Source organism: Brassica rapa, chromosome A05 (genome assembly GCF_000309985.2).
Source record: "Brassica rapa cultivar Chiifu-401-42 chromosome A05, CAAS_Brap_v3.01, whole genome shotgun sequence".
Lineage (NCBI taxonomy): Eukaryota > Viridiplantae > Streptophyta > Magnoliopsida > Brassicales > Brassicaceae > Brassica > Brassica rapa.
The window spans coordinates 15660198-15671503 of record NC_024799.2 but is presented as its reverse complement, the minus strand read 5'-3'; the positions used below and the strand labels follow the sequence as shown (position 1 = coordinate 15671503).

The 11306-nt window shown below is 34.4% G+C and overlaps 2 long non-coding RNA genes across 2 annotated transcripts; one reads left to right on the top strand and one right to left on the bottom strand.

The window, feature by feature from the left end:
- The first annotated feature begins 408 nt into the window (after positions 1–408).
- Positions 409–5195, top strand: LOC103868824. The gene is made up of 2 exons (XR_633038.3): positions 409–648; positions 973–5195. It is a non-coding gene; the product is annotated as an uncharacterized LOC103868824 (long non-coding RNA).
- Positions 5196–9083: 3888 nt separating this feature from the next.
- LOC117133974 lies at positions 9084–11030 on the bottom strand. The gene is made up of 2 exons (XR_004458059.1): positions 10694–11030; positions 9084–10495 (listed from the first exon to the last, which is right to left on the bottom strand). It is a non-coding gene; the product is annotated as an uncharacterized LOC117133974 (long non-coding RNA).
- Positions 11031–11306: the final 276 nt, after the last annotated feature.

The following is an 11306-nucleotide window of genomic DNA, read 5'->3' as shown; positions in this document are numbered from 1 at the left end:
ATATGAATTTCTTGCAGAAATCTGTTGCAGTCTTGTCCCAAAAGTACAGCTTCATAACAGGTACCCTGCAAAAGATTATAACTACCAGGGTTAGGTTCAATACAACTGATTGTGTAGATATGATTCAGATTTTGAACAGTTTATTATCTCCTAATCGTTAGAATTCAGTATTTCTAAATACATATATTATATACTGATGTTGGGAGAGTCAATAGAACACATACATTCATTCATCATAAGACGCCGTGTGTTTGCTATTTCCACTTCGTCAAGGATGGGAGCTGTCCATTCACCACCTTCACGTGGCCAACAAAATCTACAACATTTTTTAACAAAGAGTATAAGTTTAACGTGGGGGTAAATAGTGATAACTAAAACGCAGACGAACAATAGAACTCAAAGATAATATAAATACATATACAGCTAACCATAGAGATCACCTTTCAGTCCACAAAGGCTGTAAATCTTTCATGGTTTGATGCAAGTATTTGAACACTGCTTGATGGTACGGACCCGTGCATCATTGTGCTCTTGTGCTCTGTCAGGAGATAAATAATTCAGGGTTTATAATACTGATTAGGTGACGAAAATTTTGGGTTAAAATCACAAACCTGTTCGTCAATGATGAGCATTTCCAGTCCAATAAAGGTTCCTTCTTTTGCTGCGTTTTTTTGTCTCCCATAGAAATGTATGAGTCGGAATTGTAATTCGGATCGAGATGGACGTGGTGAGATGTGAAATACAAAGCGACATGAAAATTTCCGGTTTAAACGGGTGACTTTCAGTTGGATTTCATCGCTGTGGCTTAAGATTACTAAGAGGAGGCTTTCGACTTTCGATTTGTAGTAAGCTCAGAAGAAAGCGTTTATAAAGAAGGAGAAACAGAGGGAGGTGTAAGGAACGATTAATTGCAGAGGAGAATGGGTAACGGAGATGGAAGGTGATAAAGGTAGCCGAGAGAATGCTTCGAAGGTTCGAGCTGTTCGAGAGTAGAGAGTTCAAGATCCGAATCGGCTAGGAGCGTCTCCTCAGCTCCTTTGAGAATACGGTGGAGTGCGGATAAGTCCCCGGAGCTCGCTGATAGGCCCTGGATTGACGTTATCAGATTCCCCGTCGAGCTCATGCCTCCGATCGTTATAGAAATTTACGATGAACACAAACCCTAATCGATCGCCTGTTTCTCTCCCTCTCAATATAAATTACTCAACTGTTTGATTAATTACAAAGAAGATGAAACTGAGAAGACAGATTGAATGGAATGAGTGAGTAGATGGACGTTTTAGAGGATTAGGGTTTGTCAAGTGTTTTTCACCTGGGCTGTATATGAGGCGCAGAGAACTGATTTACGGAGATCGAAGATCCCAAAAGCCCGGGGCCCGATTTCTTTTAAGAATTGGCTAAGCATAGATGACGTGGCATAAAGGATTTCTCTTATTGGTTGATTATTATTGAGGATATGGACAGCATGAGAGGAGCTCTTATTTAACTTTTACTATAGTATAGATTTAAGGAAATGTTTGTTGCTATCAGGTTAGTTATTTGATTTTATGATTCAGAAGACTTTTTGGGAAAATTTTCTAACATGTAATGGATTAGAAGATTTTTTGGGAAGTCTTCTCAGAAGAATACTAAATTTAGGGTTTAAAAGACTTTTTTTCCAAATAAGTGTTCTGAACCGAAAATATTCAACCTAATTGATTTTTTTCTCTTTATATTAAGAAAATTCGCATATTCTCTCTCTTCCTCTCAAATGACTGCAACAAAAATGTAATGTTTCTCACTCTAAAACTCTTCAACCTCTCTCTAATCTCTTTATACTTGAAAACACCAAACTTTATATCAATTTCTTATTTTTGTGTCTCATGTCTTTCTTACTAATTTATCTTGTTTTTGCAGATTTTTCATTACATGATTCTCAGTTTCCACTTCTTTGAAGGTAGATCTATAAATTTTGGATATGTATTTTTGTGCTTTTTATACATTAGATTCTAGAAAGTTATAGATTCAATCTAATGTGAATGTTTTATTTATTATTCAAGCATAAAATCTTATTTTTGAAGTTTTTCTCTATTTTGAAGCAATTTGAACGTTTTTAGATATGAAAGTTTTTCAGATTTGAGTCAGACTCCGGAAGACTAGGAAGTCTTCTGTAGTCTTCTGAAGTTTTCCTAATTCAGGAAGACTTCCCGAAAGACTTCACATACATGATTGCTTGTCAAAAGTGGTACAAAAGGATGATGTTAAGTGGAGTTCAAGCTTATCTATGTTGAGGAATGATCTCTTGCTCCATGTGTAATAATTTTGTTTATGATATATTTTGTGATTTGTATGTGTACTCTTTTAGTTGTGGATTCTTTTGTAAAATTGAAGAGATGTTAATGAAAGAAATTTGGTAAATATATTTATGTCTACAATATTATTTAGCTAACATTATTTGACATTATTGAAGTTATTGATACAACATAACAAAAAACCTTTTAGCAATATCAATCACATTAGGCTTCTCGGAAATCTTCCTTCAACATTATCAATCATAGAAGATTTTTTAAGAAAATTCTTTAAAAACATAACCAGAGAACACAGTAAGATTTCTCTCAGAATACTTTTTGGAGGTCTTCTCCAGAAGTCTTCTCTCATAAGACTTCTCGGAAGACTTCTCCTGAAGATTTCTCGGAAAATTTCTCGCGAATTAAATGGGAAATAAAAATAAGCGGGAAAATAAAATTTAACCAAGAAATTGAAATTTCAAGTGAAAGTTGAAATTTTAAATCTCATGAAAGTTAAAAGTATATCTTATGATCTAAGAAGATAAATTAAACCACATGACTTGATATTCCTGAAGTTACTTAACACTTTTGAAAGTTAAAACACATATATTGAAGTTACTTAACACTCTTGAAAATACAAGTTTTACAAAAACTAACGTAGAAGACTTCTCTCATTAACTAGAAACATTAATAAACATGAATATTAGTAACCTTATAATTATCACCAATTAAGCTATGAATTTCATTCAGAAGCTTTAATATTGACTAATACACATGAATTAACAAGAAAATCTTATAAAATTTATTTTAAATTTGGAGAAAATAAAAGTTTAATAAACACTGACGTAGAAGACTTCTCATAGAATTCTCAGAAGTCTTCCAAAGAAGACTTTTTTAAGAATTCTTCCATTTAGGTCATTTGGCAATCGTAAATTTACTAAGAATACTTCTAAAGAAGTCTACTCTACATGAGACTTCTTAAAAAGTTTTCCTTTGAAAATATTTGCTTACTTTTGTATTTGAATTTTCTTAAAAATACCAGAGAAGACTTCTAGTGAAGTCTTCTCTGATAAACATGTTAGTTTTGCAGATATTTGACTTTTTCTTAGAAGAAGTTTTCTAACAGTCACATTAAGTCTTCTCACTATCGCAAGAAGTCTGTATAGGTTACTTTTGCAATTAATCATATTTGCCTTTTTCAGATATGTAGAAGTCTTATGACAAAATACTTTTATAGAAGTTCTTTTTCGTAATCAAATGTTTGACCAGAAACACTGAATAAAAATCGAGAATACATTTAGAGAAGTCTTCTGACAGAAGACATCTCTGGAAGTCTTCTAATTAATATTAATTTTTTTACTATTAATTTTCAATTGCTAGGAGGACTGGGCTTTAAAGATATAGAAACTTAGAATGACTCGCTTTTAGCAAAGCTTGGCTGGAGAATCTTGAATAACCCAACCTCACTGCTAGCTCAAGTTCTCAAGGGAAATACTTCCGTGAATGCTCCTTTATGGAGAGCACAAACAAGAACAACTCATCTCATGGGTGGTATGGAATCATGGCGGGGAAGAGGCTCTGAAACTGGGTCTTGGTTATGTTGTGGGTAACGGACAGGACATCGCTGTCTGGTCTGACCCATGGCTGTCTAGCACAGAGGTAGCAACTCCAATTGGCCCCATTACGCTCAGCGCTCAACATCTAAAGGTTGCTGACCTCCTAGATCACTCAACAAACAGCTGGGACTTGACTAAAATACGTCAAGAATTACCTCTCTATGAGGAAACCATCAGACAGATCATCCCAAGCTCACTTCAACCACCAGACAAGCGAGTTTGGCTGGGGGAGAAGAATGTAATCTACTCCACCAAGTCAGGGCACCGGTTGATGAGGAAGAAAGTCCCCCACACTGGAGACTCGGCAACAAATTGGATGAAGCTGATTTGGGAGGTCCATATACCACCTAAGATCTAGTTCTTCCTATGGCGAGCTGCAAAAGATGCACTCCCAGTAGGATCTCTTCTTGCTACTAGAGGCGTTCGCTCAGAGCTCAACTACAAACGATGTGGAGATGAGGAATCAATCCTCAATATCTTTTTTGACTGTGACTTTTGATTCCACTCTAATTATCCTAAGGAGTGAATTACTCTCTCAAATAAGAGGTTCAATTGTAGTACTTAGGGATTGAATCCACAAGGAGCTAGGGAACCTATTAAATCTAGATGATTATTAATTCTAAGGTTTTGTTGTTTATTGGTTTAAAAGTAAATAGCAATCCTAAATGAGCAAGTCTATTGCTCGACTAACAAGATGATTGGGGGTGTAACTTATTGGAAAGATATTAGATGCAGAGTTTCTATTCAGGTATTGGAGATTATAATCCTATAGAAGCCTATCAGTTGCTTGTATGATATGTTAGAACTCAACCCTTTAACACAGTGATCAGCAATGGCAATGTTTCACTGGTTAACTAACTAAATCTTGGATCTCAACTGTTGTTTATTGACCACAAGAAAGTGTCGATCGATGGTCCTATAGGGACATCGATCGATACACCTTTCGCAAGATCGATCGATTATCAGAAGACAGTATCAATCGATGCTTCTAGTTAAGCCCTAGGCGCAAGTTGATAATGAACACTAGCTTCCTGGTTCAGCGGTAGCCTTTTTCCTATCGTCTAGTCTGACATATTAGATTCAGGACTGGATGGTCAAGGTTGCTTGACTCATGCAGATTCCTAGATTCAATATTCTAGGTAGCTAATCTAGAACAAGCATTAAGATCAATCTATCAATAAATACCACAACTTAGCAATCTATAGTTGAGGCTAATCCCTCTAACCTATTTGAACCCTGAATCTAACAAGTGAACTACTCAGACATAGCTAAGGATTTCATGAAACAAAATGTAAATGAAAAATGCATAGAATAGAATAGATGAATCAAATGGAGTTCCAATCACAAATCTCTCTATGATATTCTCTCCTAAAACTCTTTACTGAAAATAAGAAAACACAAAAGGTGGCTGAAAAGCTCTCCTGCCTCTAAACACTTATGCAAGTATATAATCTATTAGGTTAAAAACTCGTCAGGGGTATTCTTGTAATTTGGTGAAGTCTTGGGTTTAAAGTCGGCTGCAACTAGGTCGTGCGTCCGCGTCTCGGCATCGATCGATGGTACAGGATGTACATCGATCGATCATAATCTTCAATCGTCGAGGCGTCTTTTCTGTATCGATCGACGACACTGGATGTGCATCGATCGATTGTCTCTCCTTCGTATCGAGACCTCTAATGGTCAGCTTGGATGAAATCTCATTTAAGCTCCTAAATGCTCCATAATCATCACTTTACTCCAAGATACTTCTGAACCTGAAAACATACCTAGTAGGATGGAATATATAGTATATAGATAGTAAAATACTTATATACCATGGGTGAAAATGGGTCAAATCCATGGTATATCAACTTTGCGAGGAGAATTTGGCAACTGGCTCCTATCTCTCCTTTATCTTTCGCAGGTCTCGACGGGTAGTTTCATAAGCAGACATGCCATAGCGCTAAAGGCTACCAACCTTTCCCCGTCAGGCCTAGTAGGAGCTCCTTTTGCACCTTGGATCCTTCTGATTTTCAATGTTTTAGTTTTAAAAATTATGAAAATATGGAAATCGCATAATATTTACTGTATCTAATTAATTAAAATTTGAGAAAATATAGAAACCTCTCTCGAACCCATTACCCATGACAATTGCCCAAGGCATTTAACCATCAGGACGGAAAGACCTTATGTATCTCTTATCTGTTCTGCAAGACTGACTCCTCCTCTCTCTCTGTTTTTTTTTTCATTGAATCCTCTTCTAGCAAACACTTCAGCTATCTTGGTTAGGCACATTTAGACCCCATCATCATCATTAAGAAAACTTGCAATCAATCACAGAGTCTCCTTCTCTCTCTCAGTTTTTTTTCATTGAATCGTTAGCACACAGTCTATCTCTCTCTTTCTTTTCAATTTTCATTGATTTGTTTGCTTAGACATCAGATTATTTACTTGTTTTTTACAGTACAAAGGTCCAAGGTTTCTAATCAATCTATAATTTTGAATATTCATTTTACTTAAAAGTCTAGAAAATTAAAGTCAGTGTGCAGCTCTAAAAAGAAGAAAATAAAAAGACGACTGGTTTTGCGCACACAGCTCAAAGGCTGTTCCTTTTTTTCAATTTCTCATTGTGTTCTTTCATATTACAGACATAATCATAACTTATCAGAGATTCTATAACGAAAACAGAGCAAGACAAAACGAGCATTGTGATGAGTTTATTGAACTTGAGGATTGAACTTGACTTTGTCTTGAGGATTGAACTTGACTTTGTCTCAGGGTACTGTGGAAGCTGTCTAACGTATCTCCTTATCTCCTTGTGTTGTCACTCCTTAAGAACCCCAAGCTTGAATCCTTAAGAATCACTTTGGTGCAGAAGAAAGGAGGGAGAGGGATGGAGGTGCTACTAATGCAATTTTGGTTTCAAACATGAATGTAATTAGCTTATAGTCTTATCTTTTTGAGGTTTAGTATGCAAATTGATTTGCAACAAAGTATGCACTAGTTGTAATAAGGCTTTTTTTTGTGAATAAATTTAACATTCATTCAAAAAAAAAAAGAATCCTTAAAAAGAATCACAGTAAGAGAAAGAGAGTTCTTAACCGGAAACAAAAGCTCTCTTGTCATTGTTTGACCGAGAATACAACCTACGGACCAGATATCAATTGATGCTGTTTACTCTGAGCAATTAAGGAGCAACTCTGGAGCTTTGTAACAAAGTATAACAATGTACTCACTAACTTGTAAACTAGAAACAGAAGATACTAATGTTCTACGTTTAAGAAACATGGAGGTTGACACACATACCCAGCAATGATCATCAGTTAAAGGTTGGTTTGAGCGTATAATCCAGTGAATATCAGTACTCATAAGCTCATAAAAAATGTGAACAGTCCATTAAAAGATATGAAAATCAAACCAATCTAAATATAGGGCTCTAAGTGAATGAGAAAAAAAAAATCATATATTGATCGAGAGGTAGATGAATTTGATGCAATTGAAGGTTTGGAGTATGATTTAGAGCATCTCCAAAAGACACTCTATAACATCATATATGAAGTTTTTTGTTCTCAAAAAAGAAACTTCAAAATTTCAAATTTGAAGTTTTGAATAGTGAAACTCTATATTTGAAGTTTCACTAATATAGAGTTTCACTACTCAAACTTCAAATTTGAAGTTTCATATTTTATTTGCATTGTGGTCCCTACAATCACACACCACTTTTATGATTCATAAATATTTATTCTTTATTGTTTTAATCTTTAAAAAAAATATATCTCATAAATATTTTAATTTTTTATACAGATTTTAAATCTTACACATAAAATTAAATAAAACTTTAAAATAAGATTTAAAATATTTTAAACTAGATTTAGACAACAATAATATACAAAAGAAACTAAGCAAAAAAAATTTAAAAAGTTACATGAAGACATAACAATTACACAAATTTAAATATTACAACAACACTAATAGTCAGGTAAGTTTGATCCGAAACCTTCAAAATTTTCAAATATTGTCCAAATTTTTTTTGTGTAACTTAAGATGGTTGTTGTTGTTGTTTTTGATGTATTTTCGTACAATATTTTCTTGTTCATATCGAATATATTCACGAGTATTAATATCATTGAAAAGAAATTAGTCTTTTAGCAATATTTTATGTTTCTCTTTTACTTTCTTGTTCAGATCTATTGTATTTACAAGTATCAATATCACCCGATTTCAACAACTTTTAGCTCGTAATCTACAAAGTAAAAATGAGGAGAGCTATTTTTACCTCGAAATGCACTAATAGATCATATATGCATTTCGAAACTCATTTTATAGAATAATATGGTATTTTGTTTGAAGTTCAATATTAATTAAGTTATTTTTATTTAAATTTTTATATTTTAATAGAATATTTTATTTATTAATATTGTTGTAATATGTTTATATATCTGCTAGTTATTTACAAAATTTTTATGAATTCAAATTAGTTATGACAAATATAAGGACCATATTATAAAATACAAATAGTTTTGAAGTTGAATTTAAAGTTTTGCTTTTGGTGTAGAACACCTTTAAACTTCAAATATATAATTTTGGAAACTTTAAAATAGAGTTTCTTTTTGGAGATGCTCTTAGTAGAAGAAAACGAAGGTGAACTGCCATGGAAGTGCAACAAAACGACAAAGAACAAATACTAGGAAGAAGAAACATAGAAAAAAAAAACAGGAAAGAAGAAATAGAGAACAGCGATGACATATTTTAACAGTGTGAAGAAGAAGATATCACCATTGAAGAGAAGAGGAAGCTTTCGGCAGAGTAAACAGGAGAAGAGAGTGAAAAGTAGGTTAACCATATGTTTTTTTTTGTATTTTACCTTTTCTTTTTATAAAATTGTATTAACAAAACAATTAACAAATATTCTATATTTTAATTAAGTTAAATTTCGATGTTGTCAAAAAAAGAAGAAGTTAAATTTGGATTAATCTAAGGGTATAATTGTATAATCTAAGTAAAATGAATTTTGGCATACAGGTGCATATTTTTATTCGAATTGATTACATAATGAATCACATTTTGAATTTACTTTACATCTAAAGTCACTTTCTACTTGTGACACACAATCACAGAAACCAAGAGACTTTGTTGACAATTTTACCCTTACTAAGACAAATGGAAAGACTTTGTATTCTCTGTTTTCTGTGCTATAATAAAGGCCACACGATCAAAAAAAGAATGTCAATCTAACGGCTTATAATAAAAAAAACTAGCTAATACATTTCGACATAAAAAACAAAAATTATGGACATGGACATAGAATACGGAGAACACATGGATATAAAACTGAAAGTTGTGGACAAGATTTTGTAAAAAAAATTGTGTGGACATGGACATAGAAAATAGAGAATACATGGACTGAAAACCTAAAGTTGTGGACAAGCTTTTGTAATGGACATGTACATAAATTAAGTCGTCACTGTATTTGATAGTACCCAATGCTATTAAAGCAGATGCAAGTGTGCCCATTTGTGCAAGCCTCTGATCAGGATCTTCTGATGGAACTATAAGTAATAGTTTTCTCCTTCTTTTCTTCACAGTCAAGGGAGCAAGATTATCTTCCTGATGCTTTCTACTCTCTTCTTCAAAGCAACAACTGAAACAATCAAAACTGAGCTTGCTCAATCTCTAACACATTAGAATAATGATTCAATGAAGCATTTCTGTATAAGATGTATTAGTAGTAAGCCATAAAAATCCTCTCTTCATCTTCATTAAGATGTTAATCAAGTGAAATATCTCTTCAAGGTAATGTGGACAAGGTGTATTGTGGACAAGGTTTCTTAAAAAAAAAACTATATCAAAAAACTCGAAACTTTCTTCTGAATGAGCTTACATGATTGATGAATCTGAATCGCAGCATTGAGAGGCTCCACAACCACGGCGGTGACAGGGGATACTCTGTTTCATTTAGTCACACAGTCTCGTCTCCATCCTTTGATTACTACATCTCTTGAAGTTATCCATGGACAAGACAACGACAGAGAAAACAGCTTGGTCACTATAGATGTCTCACTTTAAGGTAGTGTGGACAAAGATATGTGGACAAGGTTGCGTTTACGGCAGCATGGATGCAAAGAACACGCGATACTAGAGCCAATATGACCACCACACGGCAGCCCAATGGAATCTAATCACGCCTTGGAAGGAGCAGAAACCTCCCAAATTCTCTCGGGTATGGATGAGACAAACTATCAGTTTACTCTGGCTTTGCTTCTAATGTCCATGCCATATCCGCTGAACCTGTTCAATCAAAACCCATATGGAAATATCACATACCCAGAAGACAAAAAACTAAAAAATGGACAAGCTTTAAGCTGTACACGTCCACATCATCAACACAACAATAGCAAGAAACAGAGATAATGAGAGTCGTCGTGAGATAGAAACAGAGAGAAGGGAGAATGAACCATATGTATTAAACAATGATTTGCTTGGTTTTGTCTGAGAGGTTGAGGTTGACGAGATCTGAGAGCAGAGACATGGCTTTGTTGGAAAGGAGAAGAATAAGCAATCCATGTACCATGTTGTAATGCAAATGGAATCTTGCCGGAATCCTTGTCTCAGTATTTTGTAATATACTTGTCTCTGTTAAGACAATGACCAACAATTCAGAGTTGAAAAAATGGAATCTTTTTGAATAGTCCAGAATAGTTAAGATAAAATGTCTCTCTTTCATAAAACAAGAGGAAACTGAAATAAAATAAAATTGAGACGTTAGACCTAACAACAACAACCACAAGTAGAGAGATTTGAAACGCTAAGAGTTTGCATTGAGATGATGACCTGCAACGAGTATAGAGGCTCAGAGAAACTCGAGATCGGGATCCCCAAGGCCGAATTGGGGGAGATGAAACTAGAGTCGCAAGAAATAAGAGATAGCTTAAGGGACCATAGCAATCTGAGATTCAATTTAAATGGGATGCAACATCGAAAGGAGAGGAGGGATGGAGATGAGAGCGAGGCTGATATTCAGAGAAGGAAAACCCAGCTCGGAGGATGTCTTAGAGTTCTTAGTCTTCTTGTTGGAATCTGAAAATTGGGAACTTTCTGCAGAATCAGGGTTCGCGATTTGGTAAAGGGAAAATTAGAGGAGAGAGACGATTGTTTGGATAACTCAAGTTAGCAAGTAAGTTGGTTCTATCTCTGGTCAAAGGGTGTTGATGTCTTTCACACCTAATAATGTGTGTCTCAAGTGCAATGTGGCTCTGCTTGTAATAGCAAACTCATAAAGGAGAAATTTACATCTAGAGACACATTATCACTTTACAATTACATCTAGAGACAATCTTGCTTTTGACACACTTTCTTCATGTGATTTGTCTCTTCTACCTTTTGTTTAACCAAACAATAGGTTTAACTTTTATTCCAACTAAAGAGAAAAAATCAATTGTGGAAT